Source organism: Musa acuminata, chromosome BXJ2-1 (assembly GCF_036884655.1).
Source record: "Musa acuminata AAA Group cultivar baxijiao chromosome BXJ2-1, Cavendish_Baxijiao_AAA, whole genome shotgun sequence".
Lineage (NCBI taxonomy): Eukaryota > Viridiplantae > Streptophyta > Magnoliopsida > Zingiberales > Musaceae > Musa > Musa acuminata.
In genome coordinates, this window is record NC_088338.1 from 27,460,083 (window position 1) to 27,479,334 (window position 19,252).

The 19,252-nt window shown below is 46.1% G+C and overlaps 7 non-coding genes and 8 pseudogenes across 7 annotated transcripts; all 15 read left to right on the forward strand.

Annotated features, from left to right (window-relative positions):
- The first annotated feature begins 4,753 nt into the window (after positions 1–4,753).
- On the forward strand, positions 4,754–4,872 carry LOC135601259 (5S ribosomal RNA). Its single transcript, XR_010483558.1, has one exon. It is a non-coding gene; the product is annotated as a 5S ribosomal RNA (ribosomal RNA).
- Positions 4,873–5,213: 341 nt separating this feature from the next.
- On the forward strand, positions 5,214–5,332 carry LOC135602067 (5S ribosomal RNA; annotated as a pseudogene).
- A 350-nt stretch (positions 5,333–5,682) lies between these two features.
- Positions 5,683–5,801, forward strand: LOC135601543 (5S ribosomal RNA). Its single transcript, XR_010483834.1, has one exon. It is a non-coding gene; the product is annotated as a 5S ribosomal RNA (ribosomal RNA).
- Positions 5,802–6,151: 350 nt separating this feature from the next.
- On the forward strand, positions 6,152–6,270 carry LOC135603112 (5S ribosomal RNA; annotated as a pseudogene).
- Positions 6,271–6,620: 350 nt separating this feature from the next.
- On the forward strand, positions 6,621–6,739 carry LOC135601774 (5S ribosomal RNA; annotated as a pseudogene).
- A 350-nt stretch (positions 6,740–7,089) lies between these two features.
- LOC135602529 (5S ribosomal RNA) lies at positions 7,090–7,208 on the forward strand (annotated as a pseudogene).
- A 350-nt stretch (positions 7,209–7,558) lies between these two features.
- LOC135601260 (5S ribosomal RNA) lies at positions 7,559–7,677 on the forward strand. The gene has a single exon (XR_010483559.1). It is a non-coding gene; the product is annotated as a 5S ribosomal RNA (ribosomal RNA).
- A 350-nt stretch (positions 7,678–8,027) lies between these two features.
- LOC135604230 (5S ribosomal RNA) lies at positions 8,028–8,146 on the forward strand (annotated as a pseudogene).
- A 350-nt stretch (positions 8,147–8,496) lies between these two features.
- LOC135603458 (5S ribosomal RNA) lies at positions 8,497–8,615 on the forward strand (annotated as a pseudogene).
- A 4,884-nt stretch (positions 8,616–13,499) lies between these two features.
- On the forward strand, positions 13,500–13,618 carry LOC135600600 (5S ribosomal RNA). The gene has a single exon (XR_010482918.1). It is a non-coding gene; the product is annotated as a 5S ribosomal RNA (ribosomal RNA).
- A 350-nt stretch (positions 13,619–13,968) lies between these two features.
- Positions 13,969–14,087, forward strand: LOC135600764 (5S ribosomal RNA). Its single transcript, XR_010483077.1, has one exon. It is a non-coding gene; the product is annotated as a 5S ribosomal RNA (ribosomal RNA).
- Positions 14,088–14,437: 350 nt separating this feature from the next.
- Positions 14,438–14,556, forward strand: LOC135603982 (5S ribosomal RNA; annotated as a pseudogene).
- Positions 14,557–14,906: 350 nt separating this feature from the next.
- On the forward strand, positions 14,907–15,025 carry LOC135603009 (5S ribosomal RNA; annotated as a pseudogene).
- A 350-nt stretch (positions 15,026–15,375) lies between these two features.
- Positions 15,376–15,494, forward strand: LOC135601606 (5S ribosomal RNA). Its single transcript, XR_010483896.1, has one exon. It is a non-coding gene; the product is annotated as a 5S ribosomal RNA (ribosomal RNA).
- Positions 15,495–15,844: 350 nt separating this feature from the next.
- LOC135601314 (5S ribosomal RNA) lies at positions 15,845–15,963 on the forward strand. The gene has a single exon (XR_010483609.1). It is a non-coding gene; the product is annotated as a 5S ribosomal RNA (ribosomal RNA).
- The last annotated feature ends 3,289 nt before the right edge of the window (positions 15,964–19,252 follow it).

Here is a 19,252-nt window from a genome sequence, read left to right on the forward strand (position 1 = left end):
TAATGTTTCAATCCAATTCAAGTCATGAATATCAATGCTTTCATATTGTGAGTATCAATTCATGAATACCACAGGATATTATTTGTGACTTCAATTTTGCAAGATCAAGATTATGATTTAGATAAAACTTATTCAAATCAAATCATTAACTTAAAATTCATAATCAAGTCATTAAAATTAATTTCGAGATTCACAAAATATCATGAAATCATTAATCTCGATCAGATGGGAAAAGCATTTTTTAAGAGATTCTTTTTCATCTAATCATGCCTTAGTCTTTATATGCCAAATTAAGATAAGCATGAAAGTTCAAGAAAAAAGGCAAAGAAATCTTGTTATTTCTATATTATGAAATATATGATATCAAGGCTCATGATTCATTTGAGAAGATATAGTACAAAGAGCAACTTGAAACATTATTATCAAGATCACATTTTAAAATATTCCAAGTTTTAAGATATTAATATGACACTTCATTGAATTCTAAGAAATCAAAAGACAAGTTGCATTTCATTTGAAGAACTCCTTTTTGATAAGCATAATGAACGATCTTGATTTATAACGAGCTTCATGTTATAATTATCAAGATCATGATTTTAATAATTATTCTCTTTAGCAATGAATCACAAAAGCATTTTATTTTTGCATAAGAAATCTCATTGTATTATGATTTATAAATTCTTTTTCTACACATGAATCATAGGAGATATGTATGTGAAACAAATCTTTGCAAGCAAAAATACTATCATTCATATTTCAAGATGGAATTTATAAGCAGGAATCATTTCATCAAATCTATTTTAGGAAATTATTTTTCATAAGTGTATGAGTAAATCCGATAGTTAGGATACCACTTGTTAAGTGAATCCGAAAATGAAATTAACACTTTCATATATTCAGACATGATTTTTGCTATAGATTTTGAATTTAAATCATGAAGATCAAACAAGCTCATGATCATGAATAACTTAAAATCTCATGCATAAAATTGTTAATCATTGTATCATAACCATTTAATATTATTATGCATTACTTTAAATCAAACGTGATTTCATTCAACAATGTTAATCAAACATGATACACATTATTACTTTTTAACCATGATTTCATATTTTCAATCAAATTTTGTTTGTTTATCATAAAATATGCAATATTATCATTTTCGAAATTACTAGCATGATCAGAATTTTGTAATAATATTTTTTTTTTTTTTAACATGTAATTTTCAAGAAAATTAATTCTAAACTAAAAAGAAAACTACATCATGAAAGCATCAAGTAATTTCAAAATAAACCAAAGGCATTACCTCAACATTGTAAGCTGTTAAGGCGTAGTTTGCCGCCTCGCTTTTGTTGATTTTTTCTTCGTCTTCGGAGGAGCTCGATTCATCCCAATTTTTATTCTTCTTCTTGCGTTTAAAGCAAGTAGTTCCATTCTTTTTGCTTTTTAATTTTCGTTTCATTTGTAGTTTAAGTTCACCATCACTTGAGCTTATACTCGAGTGGTCTTCAAATGTTCTATATCCCAAATCCTTCCTGTTCTTTGGAAGGTTGTTTTGTTCATCATTGTCCTCATCACTTGAGTCATCGCTCAAGTGGCATTCATTTGTCCAGAGTTCCAAATCCTTCCTGTTCTTTGGAAGGTGATTGTATTCAACATGTTCATCATGTGCATTGTGCACCATTTCATATGTCATTAATGAACCAATTAGTTCTTCAAGTGGTAAGTTGTTTAGGTTTTTAGCTTTTTGTATTGCAGTTACTTTTGAATCCCACTTCTTAGAAAGAGAACGCAAAATCTTGTTCACAAGTTCAGAATTAAAAAAACATTTGCCAAGAGCTCTTAAACCATTGACGACATCCGTAAAACGGGTGTACATGTCAACAATGGTTTCGCTTGGCTTCATTTGAAAAAGCTCGAAATCATGCAGTAAAATATTAACTTTCGAGTCTTTGACTCTACTAGTTCCTTCGTGCGTGATTTCAAGAGTGCGCCAAATATCGAAAGCCGTTTCGCACAAAGAAACCCGATTGAACTCATTTTTGTCCAAAGTGCAAAATAAGGCATTCATAGCCTTTGCGTTTAAAGAAAAATACTTCTTCTCCAAATCCGACCATTCGTTCATCGGTTTGGAGGGAAGTTGAAAACCGTTTTCAACAATATTCCATAAATCCATATTCAAAGAAATCAAGAAAACTCTCATTCGAGTTTTCCAATAAGTGTAGTCCAATCCGTTAAAGAACGGTGGACGAACAACCGATAAGCCCTCTTGAAGAGCCATTTCTCTCGGGTGTAAATCCGAAATGAGAAATACCCCGCTCTGATACCAATTGTTAGGATCGAGAGCACTAAAAGGGGGGGGTGAATTAGTGCAGCGGATATTTTTCAGCGATTAAAAAACGAAAGCTACGTTCGTTCAATAAAGACTATTTTGATGCAAAAGCCGTTTCTAAGATTACTTATGATTAAGTGCAGTTTACGTTTAAACACAGTTAGCGTTTAAAAGCAGTTTGTGTCTAAATGCAGATTGCGTCTAAACCCAGATTGCGTCTAAGCGCAGTTTGCGTCTTAGCGCAGATTGCGTCTAAGCGCAGATTGCGTCTAAACGCAGATTGCGTCTAAGCGCAGATTGCGTCTAAACACAGTTTGCGTCTAGGAGCAGTTTAAGCAGAAGTATAAAGACAATGTGCTGCTGTTGTACAGCTCAAAAAGTAATCTGCAAAAAAACAAATTTACGTCTAAACGCAGATTTACGTCTAGACGCAGATTTACGTCTAAACGCAGATTTACGTCTTAAACGCATATTTACGTCTGAACTTTGAAACTCGTTTGTATACTCGCAGAAGGCAGTATGCAGTTGAAATCAAGACGTAAACGTGAACTGAGATCTGATGATTGTGCGAGGAAAGCCGATTTACGTCTAAATGCAGTTTTACGTCTAAATGTTGAAACTCATTCGTCAAATTGTATAGGACAGTTTGCAGTTAATAGGATCAAAATGTAAGTGTAAACTGCAAAGAAACTCGTTCATAAAAGCACGGAAGACAGTTCTGCAGAATCAAACGTAAACGTAAACTGTAATGTACGAAAATACGAATTTACGTCTTAATGCAGATTCGGAAGAACAGCACTTAGAACTTGTTCGTGAAAGCGCAGAGAGCAGTAGTAATGAAGGAGGTTTGCAGTAATGATAAAGTGCTAAAAAATAAACGCAAACTAGAGATTTAGAGTGGTTCGGTCAGCCATGACCTACTCCACTTTTGGCTTCCTCCACCGACGAGGTCGCCGACGTCAACTAGGAGCCTTCCTTCAATAGGCGAAGGCCAACAACCCTCTTACAGATTCACTCCTTTTGATGGGCTTAGGAGACAACCCTTACAAATGTTTTCTCTCCTCACGTTACAACTCAAACTTGAAGAACAGAAGGAGGAGGAAAACTAGCAGTTTTGAGCTCTAAGAACCACTGAAAAGATCAAGATTTCGGCTTGAGTTCTTGCTGCTCTCAGTGCTGAATGGGTGGGGTATTTATAGGCCCCAACCCAGTTCAAATTTGGAGCTCAAAACGATCAAATCCCGGAATTCCGGGATCAGGCGGTTGCACCTCCTAACTGGAGAGGTTGCACCGCCTGGCAGAGCTCGAAGACCGAGCTCAGGCGGTGCCACCTCTCTGCCAGGGAGGTTGCACCGCCCAGTCTTGCTCGAAGACTGAGCTCAGGCGGTGCCACCTCTCTGTCAGGGAGGTTGCACCGCCCAGTCTTGCTCGAAGACTGAGCTCAGGCGATGCCACCTCCCGGCTGGAGAGGTTGCACCGCCCGGTCTCGCTGGGAGGCTTAGCCCAGGCGTTGCCACCTCCTGGCCTAGGCGGTTGCACCTCCTGGCACTATTCCAGATCACTGGTTGGGCTCCAAACTTGGCCCAAACCAGTCCGAATTTGGGCCCAATTGGCCCAAGATTAAGTTAATGGGATCACCTCCCATTTTTCAACTTAATGAATGTGCTAACTACGATTAGATCTAAGACAATTTCCGCAGCTTTGCTTCGGTGCGTCAATCGCTTCTTCCGTCGAGTTTCCGACGAACTTCCGTCGATCATCCGATGAACCCTCGGTGATGCTCCTGCGGACTTCCGGCAAACTCCTGGACTTTGCGACGATCCACTTGGCAAGTTCCGACGAGCTTCGCTTGGCAAGCTTCTGGACTTCTCGGATCTGTTCTCGCAGAACCTCCGACGACCGTCCGAACTTCCGTCGAACTCTCGAACTCCCAATGTGATCATGAACTTGACTCCGGCACAACTCCTGCTGCTTGTCTTTCTTTCATCGTAGTTAATCCTGCACACACAAAAACAAAAACTTCGATCGAGACAATTAATCCTAAGCAATTAATCAAGTTGTCCGGCATGTCATTGGTCCCTCGACGCTTCGTCCGATTCTTCGGCCCATTGTCCTTTCCTGCAGCCTATTGCCCAATCGGCCAGTTGACTCCGCAACTTCGATATCCTTGGCACAATACCCGCTCTTCTTGGCCCGATGCCCGAGTCCACAACCCGAAGCCTTCTGTCGATACGTTGACCGATCCACCGGCCCGACGTCCAATCTTCTGACATGTTCCTCCGGCAAAACATTATGTTCCTGCTTTAATTGTCTCATCCTGATCGAAGCACCCTGCGTCACTGAAAACGCAGATTAAATCATAAACATATATCAAGGAGTTTCATCATCAAAATACGAGATTCAACACGAAGCACGCGAAACGGGTGTGATAATGCCAGCACTAAATCACCAGATCCCATCAAAACACCGAAGTTAAGCGTGCTTGGGCCAGAGTAGTACTACGATGGGTGACCCCCTGGGAAGTCCTCGTGTTGCACTCCTTTTTGCATCACGGGATACGAAACATCTCCCGTAGAGAGATGTTTTGGGGCTGGAAATTTGCTGTGACCGCTACGCAGTCAGTATCGAGGGGCTCGGAGAGAGCTTTCCTGATTGGGGTCGCAATAGCGATTTCGAGATAGTTCTAGAAAGTGCCGATGGTTTCGGCACGTGCTTGCCATGACCGATACGCAATCGTCGGGCTAGGGCTCGGAGAGAGCTTGCAATAGGGATTTCGTGAACGTTCGAGAAAGCGACGACGGTTTCGTGACGGGCAAGAGGCTCCGGACATTGATGCGCCGACCGCGACGTGCACATAGGCGAGGGACGAAGCACGCGAAACGGGTGTGATAATGCCAGCACTAAATCACTAGATCCCATCAAAACACCGAAGTTAAGCGTGCTTGGGCCAGAGTAGTACCACGATGGGTGACCCCCTGGGAAGTCCTCGTGTTGCACTCCTTTTTGCATCCCAGGATACGAAACATCTCCCGTAGAGCTCCGAGACGATTGTTTTGGGGCTGGAAATTTGCTGTGACCGCTACGTAGTCAGTATCGAGGGGCTCGGAGAGAGCTTTCCGGATTGGGGTCGCAATAGCGATTCCGAGATCGTTCTAGAATGTGCCGATTGTTTCGGCACGTGCTTGCCGTGATCGATACGCAGTCGTCGGGCTAGGGCTCGGAGAGAGCTTGCAATAGGGATTTCATGAACGGTCGAGAAAGCGACGACGGTTTCGTGACGGGCAAGAGGCTCCGGACGTTGATGCGCCAACCGCGACGTGGTCATACGCGAGGGACGAAGCACGCGAAACGGGTGTGATAATGCCAGCACTAAATCACCAGATCCCATCAAAACACCGAAGTTAAGCGTGCTTGGGCCAGAGTAGTACCACGATGGGTGACCCCCTGGGAAGTCCTCGTGTTGCACTCCTTTTTGCATCCCGGGATACGAAACATCTCCCGTAGAGCTCCGAGACGATTGTTTTGGGGCTCGAAATTTGCTGTGACCGCTACACAGTCAGTATCGAGGGGCTCGGAGAGAGCTTTCCGGATTGGGGTCACAATAGCGATTCCGAGATCGTTCTAGAAAGTGCCGATGGTTTCGGCACGTGCTTGCCATGACCGATACGCAGTCATCGGGCTAGGGCTCGGAGAGAACTTGCAATAGGGATTTCGTGAACGTTCGAGAAAGCGACGACGGTTTCGTGACGGGCAAGAGGCTCCGGACATTGATGCGCCGACCGCGACGTGCACATAGGCGAGGGACGAAGCACGCGAAACGGGTGTGATAATGCCAGCACTAAATCACCATATCCCATCAAAACACCGAAGTTAAGCGTGCTTGGGCCAGAGTAGTACTACGATGGGTGACCCCCTGGGAAGTCCTCGTGTTACACTCCTTTTTGCATCCCGGGATACGAAACATCTCCCGTAGAGCTCCGAGACGATTGTTTTGGGGCTGGAAATTTGCTGTGACCGCTACGCCGTCAGTATCGAGGGGCTCGGAGAGAGCTTTCCGGATTGGGGTCGCAATGGCGATTCCGAGATCGTTCTAGAAAGTGCCGATGGTTTCGGCACGTGCTTGCCGTGATCGATACGCAGTCGTCGGGCTAGGGCTCGGAGAGAGCTTGCAATAGGGATTTCGTGAACGTTCGAGAAAGCGACGACGGTTTCGTGATGGGCAAGAGGCTCCGGATATTGATGCGCCGACCGCGACGTGCACATAGGCGAGGGACGAAGCACGCGAAACGGGTGTGATAATGCCAGCACTAAATCACCAGATCCCATCAAAACACTGAAGTTAAGCGTGCTTGGGCCAGAGTAGTACTACGATGGGTGACCCCCTGGGAAGTCCTCGTGTTGCACTACTTTTTGCATCCCGGGATACGAAACATCTCCCGTAGAGCTCCGAGACGATTGTTTTGGGGATGGAAATTTGCTGTGACCGCTACGCAGTCAGTATCGAGGGGCTCGGAGAGAGCTTTCCGGATTGGGGTCGCAATAGCGATTCCGAGATCGTTCTAGAAAGTGCCGATGGTTTCGGCATGTGCTTGCCGTGTTCGATACGCAGTCGTCGGGCTAGGGCTCGGAGAGAGCTTGCAATAGGGATTTCGTGAACGTTCGAGAAAGCGCTGACGGTTTCGTGACGGGCAAGAGGCTCCGGACGTTGATGCGCCGACCGCGACGTGTACATAGGCGAGGGACGAAGCTCGCGAAACGGGTGCGATAATGGCAGCACTAAATCACCGGATCCCATCAAAACACCGAAGTTAAGCGTGCTTGGGCCAGAGTAGTACTACGATGGGTGACCCCCTGGGAAGTCCTCGTGTTACACTCCTTTTTGCATCCCGGGATACGAAACATCTCTCGTAGAGCTCCGAGACGATTGTTTTGGGGCTGGAAATTTGCTGTGACCGCTACGCAGTCAGTATCGAGGGGCTCGGAGAGAGCTTTCCGGATTGGGGTCACAATAGCGATTCCGAGATCGTTCTAGAAAGTGCCGATGGTTTCGGCACGTGCTTGCCGTGATCGATACGCAATCGTCGGGCTAGGGCTCGGAGAGAGCTTGCAATAGGGATTTCGTGAACGTTCGAGAAAGCGACGACGGTTTCGTGACGGGCAAGAGGCTCCGGACGTTGATGCGCCGACCGCGACGTGGTCATACGTGAGGGACGAAGCACGCGAAACGGGTGTGATAATGCCAGCACTAAATCACCAGATCCCATCAAAACACCGAAGTTAAGCGTGCTTGGGCCAGAGTAGTACTACGATGGGTGACCCCCTGGGAAGTCCTCGTGTTGCACTCCTTTTTGCATCCCGGGATACGAAACATCTCTCGTAGAGCTCCGAGACGATTGTTTTTGGGCTGGAAATTTGCTGTGACCGCTACGCCGTCAGTATCGAGGGGCTCGGAGAGAGCTTTCCGGATTGGGGTCGCAATAGCGATTCCGAGATCGTTCTATAAAGTGCCGATGGTTTCGGCACGTGCTTGCCATGACCGATACGCAGTCGTCGGGCTAGGGCTCGGAGAGAGCTTGCAATAGGGATTTCGTGAACGTTCGAGATAGCGACGACGGTTTCGTGACGGGCAAGAGGCTCCGGAAATTGATGCGCTGACCGTGACGTGGTAATACGCGAGGGACGAAGCACGCGAAACGGGTGTGATAATGCCAGCAGTAAATCAACAGATCCCATCAAAACACCGAAGTTAAGCGTGCTTGGGCCAGAGTAGTACTACGATAGGTGACCCCCTGGGAAGTCCTCGTGTTGCACTCCTTTTTGCATCCCGGGATACGAAACATCTCCCGTAGAGCTCCGAGACGATTGTTTTGGGGCTAGAAATTTGCGGTGACCGCTACGCAGTCAGTATCGAGGGGCTCGGAGTGAGCTTTCCTGATTGGGGTCGCAATAGCGATTCCGAGATCGTTCTAGAAAGTGCCGATGGTTTCGGCACGTGCTTGCCATGACCGATACGCAGTCGTCAGGCTAGGGCTCGGAGAGAGCTTGCAATAGGGATTTCGTGAACGTTCGAGAAAGCGACGACGGTTTCGTGATGGGCAAGAGGCTCCGGACATTGATGCGCCGACCGCGACGTGCACATAGGCGAGGGACGAAGCACGCGAAACGGATGTGATAATGCCAGCACTAAATCACCAGATCCCATCAAAACACCGAAGTTAAGCTTGCTTGGGCCAGAGTAGTACCACGATGGGTGACCCCCTGGGAAGTCCTCGTGTTGCACTCCTTTTTGCATCCCGGGATACGAAACATCTCCCGTAGAGCTCCGAGACGATTGTTTTGGGGTTGGAAATTTGCTGTGACTGCTATGCAGTCAGTATCGAGGGGCTCGGAGAGAGCTTTCCGGATTGGGGTCGCAATAGCGATTCCGAGATCGTTCTAGAAAGTGTCGATGGTTTCGGCACGTGCTTGCCGTGATCGATACGCAGTCGTCGGGCTAGGGCTCGGAGAGAGCTTGCAATAGGGATTTCGTGAACGTTCGAGAAAGCGACGACGGTTTCGTGACGGGCAAGAGGCTCCGGACGTTGATGCGCCGACCGCGACGTGGTCATACGTGAGGGACGAAGCACGCGAAACGGGTGTGATAATGCCAGCACTAAATCACCAGATCCCATCAAAACACCGAAGTTAAGCGTGCTTGGGCCAGAGTAGTACTACGATGGGTGATGTCACACCCCTCAAAATATCCATGATATTTAAAAACAATTTCATCACAGACCAATCCAGGATCCAAACAAACGTTTGAGGACACTGAAAAACATTCAATCAAATTCACATCCATAAAACCTGTGCAGTTTATAATCATATATCACATCACTCGATAATTCACATTTATGACAACCCAAGCCAACTTGACAAACATGAACAACATTTATAAATCGACAAGCTAAATAAATTATACAATCAGAACTCCAACTATTCACCACAAGTTCATATCGTCATAAATTAGACTTAACATTCCGAAATTCCAAATAAGAGAGATCTTCTAACACTTTTACACAGTATATCCATTTCGATCATCAGAACAATTCATTACATACAAAATATGCTTATACAACAATAGCATAACAACCAACAAGACTTGCCCATAATTCGGAATAGCTATCCACTACCTCAGCCCAAATCAAACATCTCGAAGAGTGACAAGCTGACCTGAAAGATTTATATAACAACGGAGTGAGCCAAAAACGGCTCAGCAAGTGACAAAGCATATTCAGAACAAAAGGAACGGTTTCAAACGAGTAAGGTATCATAATGCAAGGCAGAATACAAGAATTCTCAAGGATACCATCTCAATAGATACCAAATCATACGTATCATGTCATTCAAAACATATTTGATCCATAACGAATGGAGCATAGAGTAATTGGAACATATCAATGGCAGATAGGACATTTCAGAACATATCAGTTCATAGCAAATGGAGCACAGAGTAATGGGAGCATATCAATGGCAGATAGGACATTTCAGAATATATCAGTTCATAGCAAATGGAGCACAGAGTAATGGGAGCATATCAATGGCAGATAGGACATTTCAGAACATATCAGTTCATAGCAAATGGAGCACAGAGTAATTGGAGCATATCAATGGCAGATAGGACATTTCAGAACATATCAGTTCATAGCAAATGGAGCACAGAGTAATTGGAGCATATCAATGGCATATGAAATGTTCCGGAGCATATCAACGACATATGGAACATTTCGAAGCATATCAACAATGAATGAAACATTTCGGAGCTTATCAATATCACATACCAAACAGAAGCTCAAACGTCGTCTTTGACGTTGCAAACATATCAATCTTATCCAAAGCATGTACAGAAACACATAACCAAAGCTCTGGATATCATATCAAACATACAGAAGGTGTAGTGGGATCTCAGTCAGAATGTGATTCATCTATTTCTAAATGACCACCTGACAAAAGTCTCCCACATCTGGGAGCTCCATCCACCCACGTCTAGGTGAAGTCAAAGGGGGCCGGTAGAGCATCGCAGGCTCTAAGCAATATCCCACAAAGCAGGACCCCACAAAGCGGGCAAATAAGCGCATACCAGAATATCCCACATAGCGGGACCCCACAAAGCGGGCAAATCAGCGCATACCCTTTACCATTTCTGGCAAAGGTCCAGACAATCCCACACACCATAGTACAAAAGGGCATTTTCAACAATAAGTAGCATATATTGGAAGCACACGCGGAACAACGAAGCGTACATGTGCCTTTACGAGTCAATCCGAAGTAAGCAATAATCTTTCACAAGTATATTCAGATTTGAAAGGAATTGAAAGCAAGGGCACATATGGAATCCAAGCAATCACATATAACTCAATTCAATAAGAAGATTTGATGAATTCAATGTCCAAAGGAATGAAACTGGAATAGGCACATATCGAAAGCAAATGCGGAACAATAGGATATACATGCGCCTATATGAGTCAATACGATATAGCATAAACGTTACACAACAGTTTTCAAGAATGTAATAATTTTAAGGACAAGAGCATACAAGAATTCAAGGCAGTAATATAAGCTCAATTGAATAAGAAAGCTAAAGGATATCAATTTCCAAAAGAATGAAACCAGAATATGAGAAATCGACCAAAGCTCGATTTCTGGCAGAATACAGAAGGCACATTGAACAAATGATTCAAACTATCAGTCGTGCTCCAATTTACTCAGAAATAATCATTGGATAATACTTTCAGATAAGACAGGCTTCATATGAATTGAACTGTCCAATAGAGAGAGTTACAAATAATTTGGTAAGCAAGAGTCGTAGAACAAAATCTTTGTTGGCAGAATTCATAATGTCAGATTCAATAGATAACTGGGCAGGTGTTTGGATTCCAAATCTTTCAATCCATATATCAAGGAAAGGTCTACGAGTCTAGTTTCCAATGAAATCAGTTTTGAATAAATCAGAGTTTCCACAAGGACTTATAGGCAGCTCGGTATCAAAAGGTCAGAATCTCAGAAGTTGCACAGATTCGAATCGTTACGTCTAAACAGGAGATATATCAAATGCAAGGCTAGAACAATTCAAAGTTCCTCATATTCAAAGCAAATGTGGAGATAAAATTGGCAGTGAGGAAAGATCAGGATACTTGCAATAAGACATATCAGAGCAATTATAGGAGAAACGATCAGGGAGCTTGCAATAAGACATATCAGATCAATTATAGGAGAAACGATCACGGAACTTGCAATAGAAAGGATCGAAACAAGCGGGAAACTTGCCTTTCAAAGATTTCGATCTGAAGATCCAAAGAAGGTGCCAGCCCAAATCCTTCTACTTTTCCTCCGTGTCCTCTCTCTGTTTCGTTTCGTGCTCTCATTTTCTTCCTTTCTTCGCAATTACACCACATGTCGAACATCGAGGCACAGTCACCTGCTCTCTCTTACTCTCATTCCTTCTTTTTCTTTCCTAAACGCAGCTGCCACAGCCGCCGCCGCTGCCGCTGCCACAATCGCAGCCCCTTCCACCGCACTACCTTCCTTCCTCCCTTCTCTCGCAGTCGCTGCCGCTGCGGCCGCAATCGCTGCCGCTGCGGCCGCAATCCCGTCCGCAGCCCCTTTTTTTTTTCCTTTCCTTTCTTTTCTTTCCCAGCTGCAACTGCCGCAGTCGCAGTCGCAACCATGGCCGCAGCCACCTCAGCCGCAGCCTTTTCTTTCTCCCCTGCTCTATTTCCTCTCCTTCTCTTCCAGCTGCAGCTGCCACTGCCACAGCTGCCTCTCCTTCTCCTCTTCCTCTCTTCTTCCCTTTTACTTTCTCTTCTTCTTCCTTTCCTTCTCTTCTTTCCCAGCTGCACTGCTGCAGTCGCAGCCTCAGCCACGGCCACAGCCCCTTCTTCCTCCCCTGCTCATCTTCCTCTCCTTCTTCTCTTCCAACTGCAGCTGCCATCGCCGCAGCCGCAGCCCCTTCTTTCCCTTCTCTTCTTCCTCTCCTTCCTCTTACTCTTTCCCTGCCATAGCTGCAGCTGCCACAGCCGCAGCCGCAGCTACTTCTTTCCCTTCTCCTCTTCCTTCTCCTTCCTTTCTTCTTCTTCTCTTCTTCTCCTTCCTCCCCTTCTTCTTCCCGGCATCACACACACCCTCTCCTCTGTTTCCTATGCAGGGAACAGAGGTATCACAACCTCTTCTCCTGCTTCCCCTTCTTCTTCTCTTCCTCTTCTTCTTCTTCTGCTCTTCTCCTACCCGACACCCCACACGTCTCCTCTGTTTCCACCTGCAGGAAACAGAGGTGCTGCAGCCCTAGCTGCTGCCACCTCTCGCTCCTCTCCGTCTTCCCTCTCTTTTCCCTCTTCTTCTCCTTCTCTTCTTCTCCTCTTCCCTTTTTCCTCCCCAACGCCACACACCTCCTCGCTGCAGCCTTGCCGCAGCTATCCTCCTCCCTTCTTCTTCTTCTTCTTCTTCTTCTTCTTCTTCTTCCCTTTTCATCCTCAACGCCCCACACATCCTCTCCTCTGTTTCAACCTGCGGGAAACAGAGGTGCTGCAGCCCTAGCTGCTGCAGCTGCCTCTCTTTCTCCTCTCCATCTTCCCTCTCTTCTACTTCTTCTTTTCTTCTCTTCTCCCTCTCTTCTTTTCCCTCTTCTTCTCTTCTCCCTCTACTTCTCTTCTTCTTCTCCCCACGCCCCACCGCTTCTCTCTGTTTCTCGAAGAAACAGAGAGAGCGTGGGAGGCGGTGGGATAAAACCGAAGTTTTCGGTTTTCTTTATTTTCTTCTTTTTACAACTTAACAGTTTAGTCCTTGAAATTTCCATATTTACATATAGGTCCTCCGATTTATAAATAAATATTTATTAATAATTTTCAAAAGTGAGGGATATTACAACGCAGTCAGTATCGAGGGGCTCGGAGAGAGCTTTCCGGATTGGGGTCGCAATAGTGATTCCGAGATCGTTCTAGAACGTGCCGATGGTTTCGGCACGCGCTTGCCGTGACCGATACGCAGTCGTCGGGCTAGGGCTCGGAGAGCGCTTGCAATAGGGATTTCGTGAACGTTCGAGAAAGCGCCGACGGTTTCGTGACGGGCAAGAGGCTCCGGACGTTGATACGCCGACCGCGACGTGCACATAGGCGAGGGACGAAGCACGCGAAACGGGTGCGATAATGCCAGCACTAAATCACCAGATCCCATCAAAACACCGAAGTTAAGCGTGCTTGGGCCAGAGTAGTACTAGGATGGGTGACCCCCTGGGAAGTCCTCGTGTTGCACTCCTTTTTGCATCTTGGGATACGAAACATCTCCCGTAGAGCTCCGAGACGATTGTTTTGGGGCTGAAAATTTGTTGTGATCGCTACGCTGTCAGAATCGAGGGGCTCGGAGAGAGCTTTCCGGATTGGGGTCGCAATAGCGATTCCGAGATCGTTCTAGAAAGTGCCCATGGTTTCGGCACGCGCTTGCCGTGACCGATACGCAGTCGCCGGGCTAGGGCTCGGAGAGAGCTTGCAATAGGGATTTCGTGAACGTTCGAGAAAGCGCCGACGGTTTTGTGATGGGCAAGAGGCTCGGGACGTTGATACGCCGACCGCAACGTGCACATAGGCGAGGGACGAAGCACGCGAAACGGGTGCGATAATGCCGGCACTAAATCACCGGATCCCATCAAAATACCGAAGTTAAGCGTGCTTGGGCCAGAGTAGTACTAGGATGGGTGACCCCCTGGGAAGTCCTCGTGTTGCACTCCTTTTTGCATCCCGGGATACGAAACATCTCCCGTAGAGCTCCGAGACGATTGTTTTGGGGCTGGAAATTTGCTGTGACCGCTACGCAGTCAGTATCGAGGGGCTCGGAGAGAGCTTTCCGGAATGGGGTCGCAATAGCGATTCCGAGATCCTTCTAGAAAGTGCCGATGGTTTCGGCACGCGCTTGCCGTGACCGATACGCAGTCGTCGGGCTAGGGCTCGGAGAGAGCTTGCAATAGGGATTTCGTGAACGTTCGAGAAAGCGCCGACGGTTTCGTGACGGGCAAGAGGCTCCGGACGTTGATGCGCCGACCGCGACGTGCACATAGGCGAGGGACGAAGCACGCGAAACGGGTGAGATAATGCCAGCACTAAATCACCAGATCCCATCAAAACTCCGAATTTAAGCGTGCTTGGGCCAGAGTAGAACTAGGATGGGTGACCCCCTGGGAAGTCCTCGTGTTGCATTCCTTTTTGCATCCCGGGATACGAAACATCTCCCGTAGAGCTCCGAGACGATTATTTTGGGGCTGGAAATTTGCTGTGATCGCTACACAGTCAGTTTCGAGGGGCTCGGAGAGAGCTTTCCCGATTGGGGTCGCAATAGCGATTTCGAGATCGTTCTAGAAAGTGCCGATGGTTTCGGCACGCGCTTGCCGTGATCGATACGCAGTCGTCTGGCTAGGGCTCGGAGAGAGCTTGCAATAGGGATTTCGTGAACGTTCGAGAAAGCGCCGACGGTTTCGTGACGGGCAAGAGGCTCCGGACGTTGATACGCCGAACGCGACGTGCACATAGGCGAGGGACGAAACACGCGAAACGGGTGCGATAATGCCAGTACTAAATCACCAGATCCCATCAAAACACCGAAGTTAAGCGTGCTTGGGCCAGAGTAGAACTAGGATGGGTGACCCCCTGGGAAGTCCTCGTGTTGCACTCCTTTTTGCATCTTGGGATATGAAACATCTCCCGTAGAGCTCCGAGACGATTGTTTTGGGGCTTGAAATTTGCTGTGACCGCTACGCTGTCAGTATCGAGGGGCTTGGAGAGAGCTTTCCGGATTGGGGTTGCAATAGCGATTCCGAGATCGTTCTAGAAAGTGCCAATGGTTTCGGCATGCGCTTGCCGTGACCGATACGCAGTCGTCGGGCTAGGGCTCGGAGAGAGCTTGCAATAGGGATTTCGTGAACGTTCGAGAAAGCGCCGACGGTTTCATGACGGGCAAGAGGCTCCGGACGTTGATACGCCGACCGCGACGTGCACATAGACGAGGGACGAGGCACGCGAAATGGGTGCAATAATGCCAGCACTAAATCACCAGATCCCATCAAAACACCGAAGTTAAACGTGCTTGGGCCAGAGTAGTACTACGGTGGGTGACCCCCTGGGAAGTCCTCGTGTTGCACTCCTTTTTGCATCTCGGGATACGAAACATCTCCCGTAGAGCTCCTAGACGATTGTTTTGGGGCTGGAAATTTGCTATGACCGCTACGCAGTTAGTATCGAGGGGCTCGGGGAGAGCTTTATGGATTGGGGTCACAATAGCGATTCCGAGATCATTCTAGAACGTGCCGATGGTTTCGGCACGCGCTTGCCGTGACCGATACGCAGTTGTCGGGCTAGGGCTCGGAGAGAGCTTGCAATAGGGATTTCGTGAACGTTCAAGAAAGCGCCGACGGTTTCGTGACGGGCAAGAGGCTCCGGACGTTGATATGCCGACCGCAACGTGCACATAGGCGAGGGACGAAGCACGCGAAACGGGTGCGATAATGCCAGCACTAAATCACCGGATCCCATCAAAACTGCGAAGTTAAGCGTGCTTGGGCCAGAGTAGTAGTACGATGGGTGACCCCCTGGGAAGTCCTCGTGTTGCACTCCTTTTTGCATCTCGGGATACGAAACATCTCCCGTAGAGCTCCGAGACGATTGTTTTGGGGCTGGAAATTTGCTGTGACCGCTACACTGTCTGTATCGAGGGGCTCGGAGAGAGCTTTCCCGATTGGGGTCGCAATAGCGATTTCGAGATCGTTATAGAAAGTGCCGATGGTTTCGGCACGCGCTTGCCGTGATCGATACGCAGTCGTCGGGCTAGGGCTCGGAGAGAGCTTGCAATAGAGATTTCGTGAACGTTCGAGAAAGCGCCGACGGTTTCGTGACGGGCAAGAGGCTCCGGACGTTGATACGCCGACCGCGACGTGCACATAGGCGAGGGACAAAGCACGCGAAACGGGTGCGATAATGCCAGCACTAAATCACCAGATCCCATCAAAACACCGAAGTTTGTTGAATCTCGGATTTTGATGATATAATCAATTGGTGGGTTAATTGATCTAATCCATATTATTGAGTTAAGTGTGCAGGATTAACTACGATAACCAGAAAACATAAAGCAAGGATGCCGGAGTCGAGCTCGATGGACGTTTAAGAGACCGAAGAATCATCGGAGATGCTGCCGGAACCATCCGAGAAGAAATCGGGAACGTGTCGGAAGTTCGCCGAAGAAATCGTCGGAGGCTCGCGGAGATCACCGAGAAGGCTTGGCTACTCGTTAAAAGTCATCACAAAGATTGGGAGCTTGCAGGGAGTCCGTCGGAAGAAGTTCGTCGGAAAGCTCGCCGGAACAAGACTCGACGTTCGCGGTTGAAAATTTGCTTAGGATGTGTTTTGGTTATGTAGTCCACTTGTAATTAGGATTAGGATTAAGAGATAATCCTATATCCTGGTTAGGGGCCAACTGGGCCCAAAGTCAGAGTTGGTTTAGGCTAAAAATTAAGCTAAACCAGCGAACTAGAGAGCCAAGATTGAAGCCCAACTAGTGGCTGAAAACACTGTAGTTGGGCTGAAAACACTGTAGGCGGTGACACCTCCTGGCTGGGCGGTGGCACCTCCAGCACCGGAAACCCTAAGAAAATTCAAATTTTGGAGCCCAAAATTTGAATCCTCTTGAGGCCTATAAATACCCCTCTAATCTCAGCTGAGGTTACAACTTTTTGAGAAGCATTTTGATTGAGAGAAAAGTCTTAGAAAGTCTTAGCAAGTCTTGTTTTCAATTTGCTAGAGAGTTCTCCTCCTTCTTTCGTATTGAAAATTTGTAAGAGGTTGAGCTGCTTGTAAAAGGTTGTAAGAGGGGTGTTTACCCTTCCATTTCAAGAGACTTGCTAGTGGAAGGTGGGAGCCTCATCGAAGAGGGGCCTCGCAAGTGGAGTAGGTCATTTGACCGAACCACTCTAAAAATCGGCGTAATCTCTGGTTTGCTTTTTATTATTGTCATTTACATTACTGCAAATCTTCTTACTGCTTTAGTTTGTATTACTCTTGCTGCGCAACTTTAAGAATACGCCTTCAAGTTAAATTTCTCAAGTTTCGTTCTTAACGTACGAAAGATTTTGATTAAAATCGAAGTTTTAATCCGCTGCACTAATTCACCCCCCCCTCTTAGTGCCGCTCCGATCCTAACAAGTGGTATCAGAGCAAGGTTATCTCTCATATTTGGTTTAATACCCAAGAGAGATGGCTTACTCCGGCATGCAAGAGGGCCATTCTATTGCACGACCACCTTTGTTTAATGGGTCAGATTACACATATTGGAAGACTCGCATGAGAATCTTCCTCATTTCTATGGACTTTGAGCTTTAGTCTATTGTCGAGAATGGATTTCAAAAATCTTCTCTTCCGATGAGCGAATGGATTTCAAAAATCTTCTCTGCCTTGTTTTGTGCACTAGACAAAAACGAATTTAATCGTGTTTCAATGTGTGATTCGGCTTTTGATATTTGGAGAACTCTTGAGGTCACTCATGAAGGCACTAGCCGAGTGAAAGAGTCCAAAATCAACATCCTTGTGCACTCTTACGAACTTTTCCGAATGAAACCAAGTGAGTCCATCGGAGACATGTACACCCGGTTTACGGATGTCATCAATGGACTCAAAGCTCTTGGTAAAGATTTTACTAACTTTGAACTAGTAACTAAAATCTTAAGATCCCTCCCTAAAAGTTGGGATCCAAAAGTTACGGCCATTCAAGAGGCCAAAGACCTTAAAGCATTCCCTCTTGAAGAACTCATTGGGTCTCTAATGACCTACGAAATGACATGTCAAGCTCATGACGAGCTCGAGAACCCCCTTCCAAAGAACAGGAAGGATATGGCACTCAAATCACAAGAAGACCACTTGAAAGGAACATCAAGTGATGAGGACAGTGACAATGACATTGCACTTTTGACTCAAAAATTTAAAAAATATTTAAGAAAGAACAGATTTAAAAATAATACAAAAAATAAATTTGAACAAAAGAAGGACCAAGTGATTTGCTATGAATGCAAAAAACCGGGACACTATAAGAACGATTGTCCTCAAGCCAAAAAGAGAACATCAAAGAAGAAGGCGTTCAAGGCAACGTGGGATGATTCAAGCGCATCCGAAGAAGAGGAGTCCAACACCGAGCAAGTTGCTCATTACGCGCTAATGGCATTAGGAGAAGAGGTATGTGATTTATTTAATGAAGATTTATCTTTTGAAGAACTATCTATCGCTTTTCATGAATTATTTGATGAATGTAGAACTGTTAGCAAGAAGTTAAGTATCTTAAAGAAAGAGCATGCTTTGCTACAAGATAAGTTTGATAGTCTTCAAACTCCTCCATGCTCTAAGTGTGAGCACTTAGAAGCAATAAAAAATGAAAATTTGCTTCTTAAGGAAAGTTTAAGGTTTGGTAGCAAAGGATTAGATATGATCCTTGCACACAAGGGTCACATCGCAAATAGAAATGGAATTGGATTTGTAAAAGGATTACATCAAAATCCTACCACTTTCATAAAAGGACCTACATTACATGTTTCCTCTTATATGAAATGCAACTTTTGTTACAAATCTGGACATATTGCCTACAAATGCCCATTTAGGAAAATTAGTTCACAAAAATTAATATGGGTTCCTAAAGAAACTATAAAGAATTCAATCATAAATAACAAAGTTAGTGGGTCAATTTTTGAGGCACCCAAAATCAAATGGGTACCTAAAAATCATCCTCTTTTGTAGACAAACCCACAAGCTAGGAGCAAGAGATGGTATCTCGATAGTGGATGCTCAAGACATATGACTGGAGATCCATCTCATTTCTCTATGCTCACTAGCAAAGAAGAAGGGTACGTTACCTTCGGAGACAACA